The sequence below is a fragment of the Hyperolius riggenbachi genome, chromosome 9 (genome assembly GCF_040937935.1).
Source record: "Hyperolius riggenbachi isolate aHypRig1 chromosome 9, aHypRig1.pri, whole genome shotgun sequence".
NCBI classification, from domain to species: domain Eukaryota; kingdom Metazoa; phylum Chordata; class Amphibia; order Anura; family Hyperoliidae; genus Hyperolius; species Hyperolius riggenbachi.
The window spans coordinates 249436167-249449778 of record NC_090654.1 but is presented as its reverse complement, the minus strand read 5'-3'; the positions used below and the strand labels follow the sequence as shown (position 1 = coordinate 249449778).

General features: G+C 46.5%; 1 protein-coding gene across 4 annotated transcripts in view; it reads right to left on the bottom strand.

The window, feature by feature from the left end:
- The window catches only part of WDR89 (WD repeat domain 89), a 132708-nt gene that overhangs the window by 30709 nt on the left and 88387 nt on the right, over positions 1 to 13612 (bottom strand). The window contains exon 1 of one of the 4 annotated variants that reach the window (XM_068254265.1): positions 2209 to 2318. The exons of the other annotated variants lie outside the window; for them this stretch is intronic. The gene's annotated coding sequence lies outside the window, so the exon portion shown is untranslated. Of the gene's footprint in view, positions 1 to 2208; positions 2319 to 13612 lie in introns of those variants that run through there. 4 annotated transcript variants of the gene reach the window in all.

The following is a 13612-nucleotide window of genomic DNA, read 5'->3' as shown; positions in this document are numbered from 1 at the left end:
TTCCGCCGGCGGACAGGTAATATCATTGCTGCTGGCCGAGGCAGGCAGAGGCAGCTCCACAGGTTGTGATCGATATCATGCTGAAATTGCTTCAATCTGTGTGCAGTGTATGGGTAGCCAACAGATCCCTCTCTGATCAGATTCGATCAGAGAGGAATCTATTGGTAGATCTGGTGGCTAGAGACCAGTGTATGGCAGCCTTAACAATACATGTATTTGTACTTGTGTTGCTGGATGTCCTGACTGTACAGTGTGCTTAGCTACCGTGAGATGCAAAAGAGAGCCCAGGTTACATCCCTATACGAGGATCTCTGTAGTCTGAAGATAATATACTTTAGGTGAACCAGTGCAGGGACCTTGGCCATGACATCACACTGTGGGAGCGGTTTCTCCTCAATTTCAACCATACAGTTCCTCTGATCATCTATTCGAGAAAAGGTAAAGATTTCTCGTGGGAAAAGGGGGTATCAGCTACTGATTGGAATGAAGTTCAATCCTTGGTCAAAGTTCTTCTTTAACCACTTCAGTACCAGCAGTCTCTGGCCCCTTAACCACTTCGCATCCAGACCTTTTCCCATTATGGACCAGAGCAGTTTTGACGCTTTAGCTATGTCCCTATTTAAAGGACTTACGAGGTCAAATTATTAAAAAAAAAGTTAAAAAAGTGAAGTACCTGTATCTCTTTAAAAGTCATTCCGCCGGGTCCCCGCCGCTCAATAGACCCCCCGGCATGTCACGACCGCAGGGCCCGGGTCGGGCTCTCCTGCCTCTGCCAATATGGCCGCCGGAGCTGGCCGCGGCTGCGCAGTCCGCACCTGCCACGAGTGCGGCTGCGCAGCTCTAGGGCCAACCCCCCGATCCACGCTACTGTAGCAGGTGCGGACTGCGCAGCTGCGGCCAGCTCCGACGGCCATATTGGCAGAGGCAGGAGAGCCCGACCCGGGCCCTGCAGTCGTGACAGGCAGGGGGGCTATTGAGCGGCGGGGACCCGGCGGAATGACACGGAGGGCGCGGATGGCATCCTCCGTGTCTTTTAAAGAGATGCAGGTACTTCACTTTTTTTAACTTTTTTTTTTTTAATAATTTGGCCTCGTAAGTCTTTTAAACAGCCATAACTTTATCCCTACTCACGACACCTAAATGATCTAGATATCGTTTTTTTCAGGGCATACTAGACTTACATAGGGGGGACGTCATCAAGCCGGGACCCGGATATTCAACGTCACAGGGCTGAGTGCAGAACCAAGAAAGGTGCACCCGATTGTTCACAGCAGGGCTGCAAAGTGCATCAGTATATCTACGTCATGGTGGCTTGGAGGGTGCCACAGATGACATAGATATACTGTAGCAGAGGAAAAAGTGGTTAAGGACCAGAGACCACTGGTCCAAAGAAGAAGAAAAAAAAAAAATCAGACTTGCCGACATCACACCACAGACCCACTGCTACCACAGATCGTTGGCCAGTCAGGAGCCAATTTCATCTCTTGAACCTGTGATCAATGTGAGCCAATGAGATCGCAGGTTCAGGAGCCAATGAAATCGGCTCCCGACTGACTCACAGAGCTCTGCTGTCATACCGACAGCATGACGAGTGAGCTGCAGCAGCATGAGAGGGGTGCGATTGCGATATTGTGCGGTGGGCTAATTGAAATCTACATCCTGGTAGGAATAACAGGTGCCAAACAGGGCGTAGATTTCAATTACAATGGTCAGGAACCGGTTTGAGACATAACATGCAGCCTAATTGCAGACAAATAGAACTTAGGCGGCAGACGCAACCGCTGAATTGACGGACTTGCGCGCAGTTCAGCCTCCCGTCCGTAAGAGGCCTAAGTGAGCCACGTTTCAAGGGACCCATAACATCACCTATTAGTACAATGTGTTGCCAATAGAAGGCAGCCACAGTGCCTAAACCTGTGACACTAAACGATACGTAGACTTCCCTGGCAGTCTAGCCTGGAACCTAGAGCTGCTTATTAGAAAAAAAAAAGAAAAGAAAAACACTTTGCACTTTTCAGATGCATGTGACAAGGCTGGGACTTTTGCAGATCCCCGTCCATAAGAATAAGTTCATATCTGAACATTGCGCAGCAGCCCCACTATTTGTAGCACTTTCCTGAGCTGACATTCCTGTATTGGGTCTCTAGCAGGTACACCAGACGCTGGTACCACATCGTGCCCCACGTGCGGCCATACAGAACAGCTCACCTGTCCTCCTCAGCGCCACCAACCCACATGCTCAGCCGCCCGATCACGTGTGCGTTCCACCAGCTCTGCTTCCTCAACGGCAATGCGGCGCGCATGACGTGATCTGTGCGCTCTCGGTAGCCCAGCAGGTCACGTGACCTGCCTCTCACTTCCTCCCTCTGTCATCAATGGTTGCCTGTTTCCTATTGTAGCTACAGCGGCATCTTCTGTTTCACATCCTAACTGCCACTCGTTGACTGCAAACTGTCCTGCCTTCCTTGTGTGCAGACTAGCAGGCTATGGGGCAGTCGGGTTGCTGTGTAGCTAGCAAGGATATTACCTATAAGCATATGCATGGTCCATAGCTCCCAACTGTCCCTCTGTTAGACAGTTCTTTGGGAACCCAGTACCTCTGTCCCTTTTTCCTCCTCATTTGTCCCTCTTTCTTCCTCAAATGGTATCATCCTGATTTAAAACTTCTTCCTCATTTGTATTTCTTTCAGGACTCATGTATAGGTCTATATAAATAGATGTATTTTTCTCCTGAATAATGTGTTTAATTGACTCTATAGACAATGACAATTGACTATGACTTTATTCCCATCCTTTAACCACTTAAAGGGGCACTATGGCGATAGTGCAAACATAGACAAATAAGAAGTAAGTTTTTTTCCAGAGTAAAATGAGCCATAAATTACTTTTCTCCTATGTTGCTGTCACTTATAATAGGTAGTAGAAATCTCTTCTTAGGGAATTTTCAGGGATTTATTTATTTTCAAAAGCTCTTAATGAATGGTAGTTGCTCTATCCAACTGCTAAAAAACTGTGTAGTAGTGTTGTCCGGATCATGAACGATTCGGATCTTTGATCCGAATCTATTTTGTGAGTCGAATCATCCGAATCATCAAAATGAGTGATTCGGATCGCAAAGGGGGCGGGGCCAACAGCGACACGCCCCCTCAGCGGGCAGCGGGGTCCTGGAAGCAGAACTGAGATGGATCACTCTGTTGGATGGGAGGCAGCCTTGCAGGGAGACAGGTAGATGAGAGAGAGGGGACATCGGTGCCACTGCCAGATATGTGTAGAGCACACATACTGGCTATAATGTACTGCTGATTATAGGCTGTCTGTTCCGTAGTTGTGCACAGTGAACACATTGGAAGCTTTTGGCTCAGCACAGCTCAGTAACTTTGCAGGCACTGTGATTGCAGCGCAATATGATCCTCCTGCAATGTTCTAAACAGCTGCACTTTACTTTGGGGAATGCTTTCTTTCACTGTGCGACGTTTGCATTCAAAGTACACAGATGAGCATATAGGTGAAATATATGTAAAGCATATGATTGCAGCATGTGGGTATTGTGTGCACACAAACATTTCTGCTCTCTGCTCGTCCCTCCTCCCTTCTCTGTCCACTCCCTGCCCTCTGTCCATCTTCTCCCCTTCTCTGTGTGTCCACCCCCCTCCCCTTCTCCTGTCCACAGCAGGGAAAGACCTGTCCTGCTATTCATTTCACCCCCGAATGCTTCGGATGTAAAATGATCCGAGATTCGGATCAAAGATCCGGATCTTTTTAATGATCCGATTCGAATCATCCGGATCATTGAAAAGATCCAAACTTCCCATCTCTACTGTGTAGTAAGCAGGGAAAGCTGGCTAGCATCACTGTTTAAATCCTTTTTAGGGAACATCTTTAGAAAGAATAAAAGCCTTGCTGAGAATCCCCTATGAACAGACTTCTGTCAGATTTCTACTAGCTACTGTAAGTGACAGCAACATAGGAGAAAAGTAATTTATGGCTCATTTTATTCTGAAAAAAACTTCTTATTTGTCTATGCACATATTTTAATTTTAACATTTTTCATCATAGTGCCCCTTTAAGTCTAGCTGGACCAATATATCCGTCCAGATAGACTGACCTGCTGCTGCTGCCTGAGGCGCATGATCGCGTGCGCTCCCGCCTTGAGTGAGAACAACGTTCCCATTCATTGATCTAAGTCCCCGGCAGAAAAACCAACGGCCTCTTTTTAGAAGCCGCGATATTTGTGCGCAAAAGAAAAAAAGTTTCCCGTCCTAATGCTTTTTGTGCATGCGCAGAACACGATTAGGATGGGCGTGGCTCCGGGGCCCCACATGCACAATAGCCATTCGACTGGCCGCAACCAGCCAGCTTTGAGAAGGTCACCCCCGCTCACTGGTGGGTCTTGGAAGGACGGCACAGGCACAGGATGACTCCAGTGAGCTGCAAGGTAAGTTAAACTGATTTTTTTTCCCAGCTTACACACTGCTGCACTTGCGCTGCGTTTTTACAAATGCATGCGTTTTTAAAATCGCAAGGTCTTTTGAAAAAGAATGAAAATCGTGATGACTTGTACACACTGGTGCGATGCGTTTTTAGAAAACGCAATCGCAGTGCCTGCAGCGCTTTAAAAACGCATACAAACGTTTTTCAGAAGTCAGTATCCCAGAAGACTCTGCAATTTCCTGATTCCTGTTGAAATGTAAACTAGAAAAAAACAAAGGATTCTTTAGCCAATCAGCAATTACAAGAAAAATGCAAACGCATCAAAAACGCAGGCAAAAGCGCATGCGCTTTTTAAAAACGCATACGATGCATTTTTAAAACTTCATGCATTTGCGATTTTAAAACCGCATGCGCTTGCGATTTTGCTTGCGGTTTTCAGTGTGTCAGGCCCTAAAGCGAAACCGTAACCAAGAACTTAACTTCATCCCAATCAGCAGCTGATACCCCTTTTCCCATGAGAAATCTTTTCTTTTTCACAAACGGATCATCAGGGGGCTCTGTATGGCTGATATTGTGTTGAAATCCCTCCCAAAGTGTGATGTCAGGACCATGGTTCTGATATCACACTAAGGAAGCCTCGTTGCATTGTGGGAAATAACAGCTGTTTACAGAAAAAGCAAGCAGCATCTCCTTCCACTGACATCACCTGCCAGCAATAAAAATGTCACCATGTGATAAATGTCAGAATGTAAATCAGGGAGAGGAAAGATTATATAATGAGCCAACACTGACTAAATCATTTATACATAATTATTGTAAAAATTAAGCACTTTTTTATTACATTATTTTCACTGGAGTTCCTCTTTAAGGGCCCTTTTCCACTAGCAATCGCAATCACAAATCACAAACGCCAGTGATTGCGATTGCGATTTTTCATTAATTCTGCGATTGCATTATCATTGTAAAAATCGCTCCAGCAAGCGATTGCGATTTGCGATTAGCGATTTCCAAATCAAATCACTGTTGTGGAAAATACTTCTCGTGATTTCTATGATAAAGTAACAACAATAGCGATTTAAAAATCACTAGCGATTTGCGATTTTGCGATTCAGCAATCGCAATCGCTCTAGTGGAAAAGGGCCCTTAGTAACAATTTAAAGTGTCCCTCTTCCTTATCTCAAAAAGTTGGGAGGTATGGTATTACTTAGATCAAACCCACCTACGACCATCGGCCACTGCATTAAGATGGGTACACACATCAGATAAAAGTCTTTGGAAAAGATCACAGACCAATTTTACCCCCTTCTATGTAGTATGAGAGCCATACTCCACACCAGGCTTTCTCAACCCGGGTTCCCTGGAACCCCAGGGTTCCTCAAGTACTCTGCAAGGGCTCCTTGGCATTTTCCCCCATCGTGGGGGGAAGTATAATAGAGCACATTATAATAGGTGATACTTCAACAAAAAGCACTAAATTGGGGGGTCAGGAGACAGTATAATGAGTGGTAGTGTAATAGGGGTAGTGAAATAAACAGCCACACATACTTTTAAAGATCACGCCTCCTCCAAAATAAATGCAGGGGTTCCTCGAGATCAAAAAATTGTTTGCAGGGGTTCCTTGATATCCCAACGTTATTTGCAGGGTTCCTCCAGGGTAGAAAGGTTGAGAAAGGCTGCTCTACACAGTCTATTCTATTGAGCTGAACTCCCCATCAGATAAAAATCTTTGCAAGATGCTGCACACAAAGATGCTGTACACATGCAAAAGATCAGTATCTGCAAAAGATCTGTTCCTGCAAAAGATCCGTTCCTGTAAATTGCATTCATAGTCTATGATATCTGCAGATCTCATACACACCTTGTTTAACAGACATTCATCTGCAGATCAGACAATTATCTGCAGATCAGACAATTATCTGCAGATCTGAAGATCCATCCTGGTGGATCTGATCTGCAGATGAAGGTCCATTAAACAAGGTGTGTAAGAGATCTGCAGATATCATAGACTATGAATGCATTTTGCAGGAACGGATCTTTTGCAGAAACTGATCTTTTGCAGATACTAATCTTTTGAATGTGTACAGCATTTTTGTGTCCAGCATCTTGCAAAGATTTTTATCTGATGGGGAGTTCAGCTCAACAGAATAGACCGTGTAGAGCAGTGGTCCTCAAACTAAGGCCCGCGGGCTGAATGCGGCCCCCTGAGGCTTTTGTACCGGCCCTCCACACACAAAATGTATTACTTATAGATGCGGCAGCAGTGCTGGCACCATGTTTCCACATGAAAGCCAGAAAGAAGTACTGTAATTCGCTGGCTTCCAACTCCGCATTAGGTGGCACTGCTGTCCAATTGTATGGCAGGTTGTCACCTGGGTATGCTTCACTGTCTGGTGCGCAAAAACATTGTGGTAGTGGTGGTGAGGTGGTTAGAGGTAAAATAAAAGTAGTGTGTGCGCACACGTGTGTAGGGGGGGGTGGATAATTTGCAGTCCTTGTACTTACTGGGGAAAGGGGGTTGTTTTGGAGGGACTTTTGTAAATATGTATTTTGAACACTGATTGCTTTGCGTGTGGGAAGATTGTGTTTCAGGCGCTGTTTACACTACCTAGGTTCAATGTAATGTTTTTCTACATCATTTTATGTACACTCCGGCCCACCAGCAGTCTAAAGTATGTTGACTCGGCCCTTTGATTAAAACAGTTTGGGGACCCCTGGTGTAGAGTATGGCTCTCATACTACATGGAAGGGAGTAAAATTGGTCTAAGATCTTTCATTTTCCAAAGACTTTTATCTGATGTATGTACCCACCTTTAGTTCTTTATAGGTGTACAATAGGTTTGGTCTCGAGCCTGTATGCATGGATTCACAAAATGTCCATGGCCACAAATTTGTAAGAAATTGGAGCCCCAGGGGTAAACACACTAAAATTGCACACCAGGACCCTCGGGGCTTAGGGGAACGGTGTTCGCCTCGGCTGCCTCCTCCACTCACATAACTTTACTAAACCTATTTGGTTGGTGGCGTGGTTAGTAGAGATGCGAAGTTCGGATCTTTTCAATGATCCGGATGATTCGAATCGGATCATTGAAAAGATCCGGATCTTTGATCCGAATCTTTGATCCGAATCTCAGATCATTTTACTACGAAGCATTCGGGGGTGAAATGAATAGCAGGACAGGTCTTTCCTGCGGTGGACAGAAAAGGGGAGGGGGGTAGAAGATGGACAGAGGGCAGGGAGTGGACAGAGAAGGGAGGAGGGACGAGCAGGGAGCAGAAATGTTTGTTTGCACACAATACCCACATGCTACAATCATATGCTTTACATATATTTCACCTATATGTTCATCTGTATACTTTGAAAAGCAAACCTCGCAGAGTGAAAGAAAGCATTCCCCAAAGCATTCCCAGAAGTGAAGTGCAGCTGTTTAGAGCGAGTGCAGGAGGATCATATTGCCCTGCAATCACAGTGCCTGCAAAGTTACTGAGCTGTGCTGAGCTGAGCCAAAAGCTTCCAATTTGTTCACTGTGCACAACTACGGAACAGACAGCCTATAATGAGCAGCACATTGCAGCCAGTATGTGTGCTCTACACATATCTGGCAGTGGCACCCATGTCCCCTCTCTCTCATCTACCTCTTTCCCTGCAAGGCTGGCTCCCCTCCAACAGAGCGATCCATTTCTGCTCTGCTTCCAGGACCCCGCTGCCCACTGAGAGGGGGGCGTATTGCTCCTGGCCCCGCCCCTTTTGCAATCCGAATCACTCATTTTGATGATTCTGATGATTCGACTCACAAAATAGATTCGGAACAAAGATCCGAATCGTTCATGATCCGGACAACACTAGTGGTTAGCGATTCCTGCTGGGTCCTCTGTTTCATACAAATTAGTGGTTGCAACCAGATTGCTGCAAGCAGGAAGAGGCTGTGGGTCTACGGCTTACATAGGCTCAACCACAGTTCAAGCAAGCAAAGATTTGTTTTTCAACTGAAAAGTCTATTTCCAAATGGCAACACGTTTACACTAATCAATATAATTTGTCTATAGTACTAAGTTAGGCTCCAGGTAGGAGCCAGAAAAGGAAACTAAAGGGTGAAATTACCAATAGAAAAGATCCCCAGAACATCTAACAGGCGGCTGCCACACTTTCAGTTGGGTGGCATCGGAAAGTCTTCGGGAGCCCAAAGCGGCACAGAGCAGTATTAGGCCTCTTGCATACTACATGCGATTCAGATTTTATACAATCTGATTTTTTATTCCAATTTAAAAAAGTACTGCATGCTGCTACGTTTTTTAATCGGAATCGAACATCGGATCGTATAAAAAAATAAAAAAATTGGTATGGCATGTAGTGTGCAAGAGGCCTTAGACCGATTGGACGAATACTGCTAATGGGGATGACAGTGCTGGCAAAATAATCCAGCCACTGTAATCCAGCGTTGGGACCCTCTGGAAATTTTCAGCTTCTCTCCTGTCCCTGAATGAGTGCAGCTGCATTGTGCAACATGCATTGCACCTGCGCAGCGGCACTGAGTCGCTTGGGTTTGGTAGAAAAAGCTAATCCTGAGAGGCTTTGTTCCACTGTGCAGGCGCAGTCACAAATGGGAGCACACGCACCGCTCGACCATATAGTCCATATGACAAGGTTCCGGGAGTCCCAGCGGTGCAGGAAGCCTCTGGGCTTTAAAGGAATACTATTGATTAAAGCATTTTTTTTTAAAAATGTTGTATGATAGGGCACACATTACCACAAGTACTAGGAGCAATTTCCATCCTCACACAGCTCTGCCTCTCTGCTGTAAAATCCACAGTCAGTTTTAGATACAAAAAGTGTCTTAAAGGGCTAGACCATGTCCCTGCATATGAGGGGTTGCTATCAACTCCTTATTGTATCCTATACAATAAAACCTAACTGTCCCTGCGTCATTTTCCCTGTCTGTCCAGCCGTGTTTTTTTGTACTGCGCATGTGCGCAATACAGTCAACCGTTGGGGCGGGCCAGGGAGCAGGGCGTCCGTGTGCACGCACGTGGCGGGAATGCGCATGTGCGCATTGACTGGCGGTGGTGGCGTGGTATCACTACCAAGAGCCCGTTTTTAAACGGACTTAGGTAGATAATTTAATAATCACCTTACTGGAAGAATCTTATTCAGAGGGGGGTAAGGAATTAAATATTCCAGCAATGTGTGTTCCTTGTCTTCTGTTCTCTGACAGATAAAGATCCTGATAATGCCTTTGTGAACAGCTTCTCTCCCTCTCAGCAGCCTAGGAAGTAGATGCAGCCTAGAGTGTATGATCACAAGCCAGTCAGTCAGTCAGGAATAGTATATACACATCTCCCTGGTTGTTATATTTACAGCAATATTACAGCTCATCTAGCTACCTGTTACCTCCTCAGATCATCTTCCTCCTCAGACTCTCCTGCATGCTGTGAACAGTGAAGTATATTTGTGAGCTATGTGAGGAATGAAGGATGATTTTTAAGCAGGGAGAGAAGGAGAGAAAACATGGTGAATAAATAAAGTGCTCCCAGCACAAGTGGTAATGTGTACCCTAATATTGAGTATTAAAAAAAAAAGTTGTTTTAGATTGATAGTGTTCCTTTAATCTACCAAGGTAGGTTCTCATTTGGGGAACTTTTTATCCCTTCAGGCACACTACCTGTCGACTGCCCCACCCCAATGGGCGTTGCCGCAGCGGCAGCCCCAGGACCGCCTGACGCTAATTGGCGTCAAGTCCTGGGGTTCTGTTTTGCAGGAGATCACGCGCAGGAGAGAGCTCTGTTGGTGGGGGGAAAAGAGGGGAATCACTCGTGTGCTGTGTTGTGCGGCCCTGCAGCTTGGCCTTAAAGCTGCAGTGGCCATTTCAGTAAAAAAAAGACCTGGTCTTTAAGGGTGTTTAACACGAGTATAGCACTTCTTTATCTGGGTAAATCTATAGCATTTGCAATATGCGATTCCTGGTTCTCTAATATTATTTTTCACCACTAGAGGTCACCTAAGCCCTACTAAGATTACTGTCTATGTGGGTTTGTGTATCTTTTTTTTTTGTTAGGATAAAGAGATGCTTGGAATTTCCCCTCACTTTCTGTTTCTTGTCACTTCTTTGAGGGGCAGGGCATAAGTGAAATTCTTCCCAGTGTGGATCCAAGCAGCAGTATAACCCTGATATGTTGTATTCTTCCTTGAATATTTCCCACTAAATTTTGACTCTGGAATGTATAACATACTGAATGAATATCAACATACTTATAATAGTTATTTTAAATTACGGTAATCTTTAGAATCCAATTTTCCCTTCCTTATGGCACAGACTAACCAGCAAGCTCATGGTGACCCAGAACTCATTGGAGTGTGTAAGGGACTACAATGGTCCTAAAAGCCCCCTTACTAAGATGTTAAGAAAAACAAAAGTTTGCTTTCCTAAAACAGAAAGAATTTGCGATAATTCAGGTTGGAGTGAGCTTGAGATGTCTCCCAGAGCAACACTGCTGAATATATGCAGATTAACCATTGTACCCTTAGAAGCTAAACACACCTCCAGAACCGCTGGAATGCAATGATGTGTCAGCTTGTTAATTTGTACAGAGCCATAATAATCCAACATGCATACAGACTGTTTCGGATTGTTTGATCCTCATCAGTGCATGGCATGGATTAATTTGGCTCTATGGAGTAGGGCTTGTGAATCCGAGAGGCACAGACTAACCAGCAAGCTTATGGTGACCCAGAACTCATTGGAGTGTGTAAGGGACTACAATGGTCCTAAAAGCCCCCTTACTAAGATGTTAAGAAAAACAAAAGTTTGCTTTCCTAAAACAGAAAGAATTTGCGATAATTCAGGTTGAAGTGAGCTTGAGATGTCTCCCAGAGCAACACTGCTGAATATATGCAAATTAACCATTGTACCCTTAGAAGCTTATGGAGGCTGCCATATACCAGTTGCGAGCCAGCTGGAAACACCAGTAACTTTTTATGTAGAAAACATTTTACTATTATGCCCCCTTTACACTTTCCGCAGAGAGCCATGTCGCAGTACTCTCCCCTGACACAGCAAGTCACAGTGGCCATTAAAATCAATGAGACATGATACACTCTCACCCAATGGCAGGCAGCACGCTCTGCACATCCTCTCACCAAATGGCAGCACACTATCCACCCTCTCACCCAATGGTAGCACACTGACCACTCTCTCACCAAATGACAGCACACTCTGACCACCCTCTCACCCAATGGCAGCACACTCTGATCTCCCTCTCACCCAATGGCAGCACACTCTGATCTCCCTCTCACCCAATGGCAGCACACTCTGATCTCCCTCTCACCTCACCCAATGGCAGTACGCTCTGACCTCCCTATCACCCAATGGCAGCACGCTCTGACCACCCTCTCACCCAATGGCAGCACGCTCTGACCTCCCTATCACCCAATGGCAGCACGCTCTGACCACCCTCTCACCCAATGACAGCACCCTCTCACCCAATGACAGCACCCTCTGTCCACCCTCTCACCCAATGACAGCACCCTCTGTCCACCCTATCACCCAATGACAGCACTCTCTGACCACCCTCTCACCCAATGGCAGCACGCGATGACCACCCTCTTACCTAATGGCAGCAACGCTCTGACCACCCTCTCACCCGCTGACAGCACGCTCTGACCACACTCTCACCCAATGGCAACACGCTCTGACCACCATCTCACCCAATGGCAGCAGGCTCTGACCACCTTCTCACCCAATGGTAGCACGCTCTGACCACCCTCTCACCCAATGGCAGCAGGCTCTGACCACCCTCTCACCCAATGGCAGCAGGCTCTGACCACCCTCTCACCCAATGGCAGCAGGCTCTGACCACCCTCTCACCCAATGGCAGCAGGCTCTGACCACCCTCTCACCCAATGGCAGCAGGCTCTTACCACCTTCTCACCCAATGGCAGCACGCTCTGACCACCCTCTCACCAAATGATAGCACGCTGACCATGTTTTCACCCAATGGCAGCACGCTCTGACCACCTTCTCCCCCAATGGCAGCACACCCTGACCAGCTTCTCACCCAATGGCAGCACGCTCTGATCACCCTCTCACCTAATGGCAGCACGCTCTGATCACCCTCTCACCCAATGGCAGCATGCTTTGACCTACCTCTCACCCAATGGCAGCACGCTCTGACCACCCTCTCACCCAATGGCAGCACGCTCTGACCACCCTCTCACCCAATGGCAGCACGCTCTGACCACCTTCTCACCCAATGGCAGCACACTCTGACCACCCTCTCACCCAATTGCAGCAGGCTCTGACCACCTTCTCACCCAAAGGCAGCAGGCTCTGACCACCCTCTCACCCAATGGCAGCACGCTCTGCCCACCCTCTCACCGAATGGCAGCACACTCTGCCCACCCTCTTACCCAATGGCAGCACGCTCTGACCACCCAATGGCAGCACGCGATAACCACCCTCTCACCCAATGGCAGCACGCGATGACCACTCTCTCACCCAATGGCAGCACGCGATGACCACTCTCTCACCCAATGGCAGCACGCGATGACCACCCTCTCACCCAATGGCAGCACGCGATGACCACCCTCTCACCCAATGGCAGCAAGCTCTGACCACCCTCTCACCAAATGATAGCACGCTGACCATGTTTTCACCCAATGGCAGCATGCTCTGACCACCCTCTCACCCAATAATTACTTTTCCTGTGAACTGGTGAAGAGGGTTGGGTGGTGGCACCCATCAACTTGGTAGTCCCTTATAAATGAGGCAAAATTATAGGCCAAACTCGTAACAAAACAAAGAGGTGCTAATTTGCAGTCAGATTCTTAAGAAATACGGACACAAGATATAAGAAGGACAATTCTAAAACATTGACGGATTGGGAAGAGAAAATAGTCAGCTGTGAGTTACCAGAAGCTGAATCACCAGTGAGTAACCAGACAGCTGGCAGGAGGAAGACCTTGTTTTAGTAACAATAACTTTCTGTTTACAGAAGAACCAAGGCGGATGGAAAACTGAGGCTTAGTGCTGAGCACGTGGCTGTTCTGTAAAGAGGACCTGTCAGAAATAAATAATACAGGGGTTTCCCAATTTGCTCCAGGATTGTATTCCAAAGAGTGCTTGCGTAAAATACATTTTGCATAAATTAAATGTTGATTTGCCATGAAGAATCTTGGACATAGCCACAG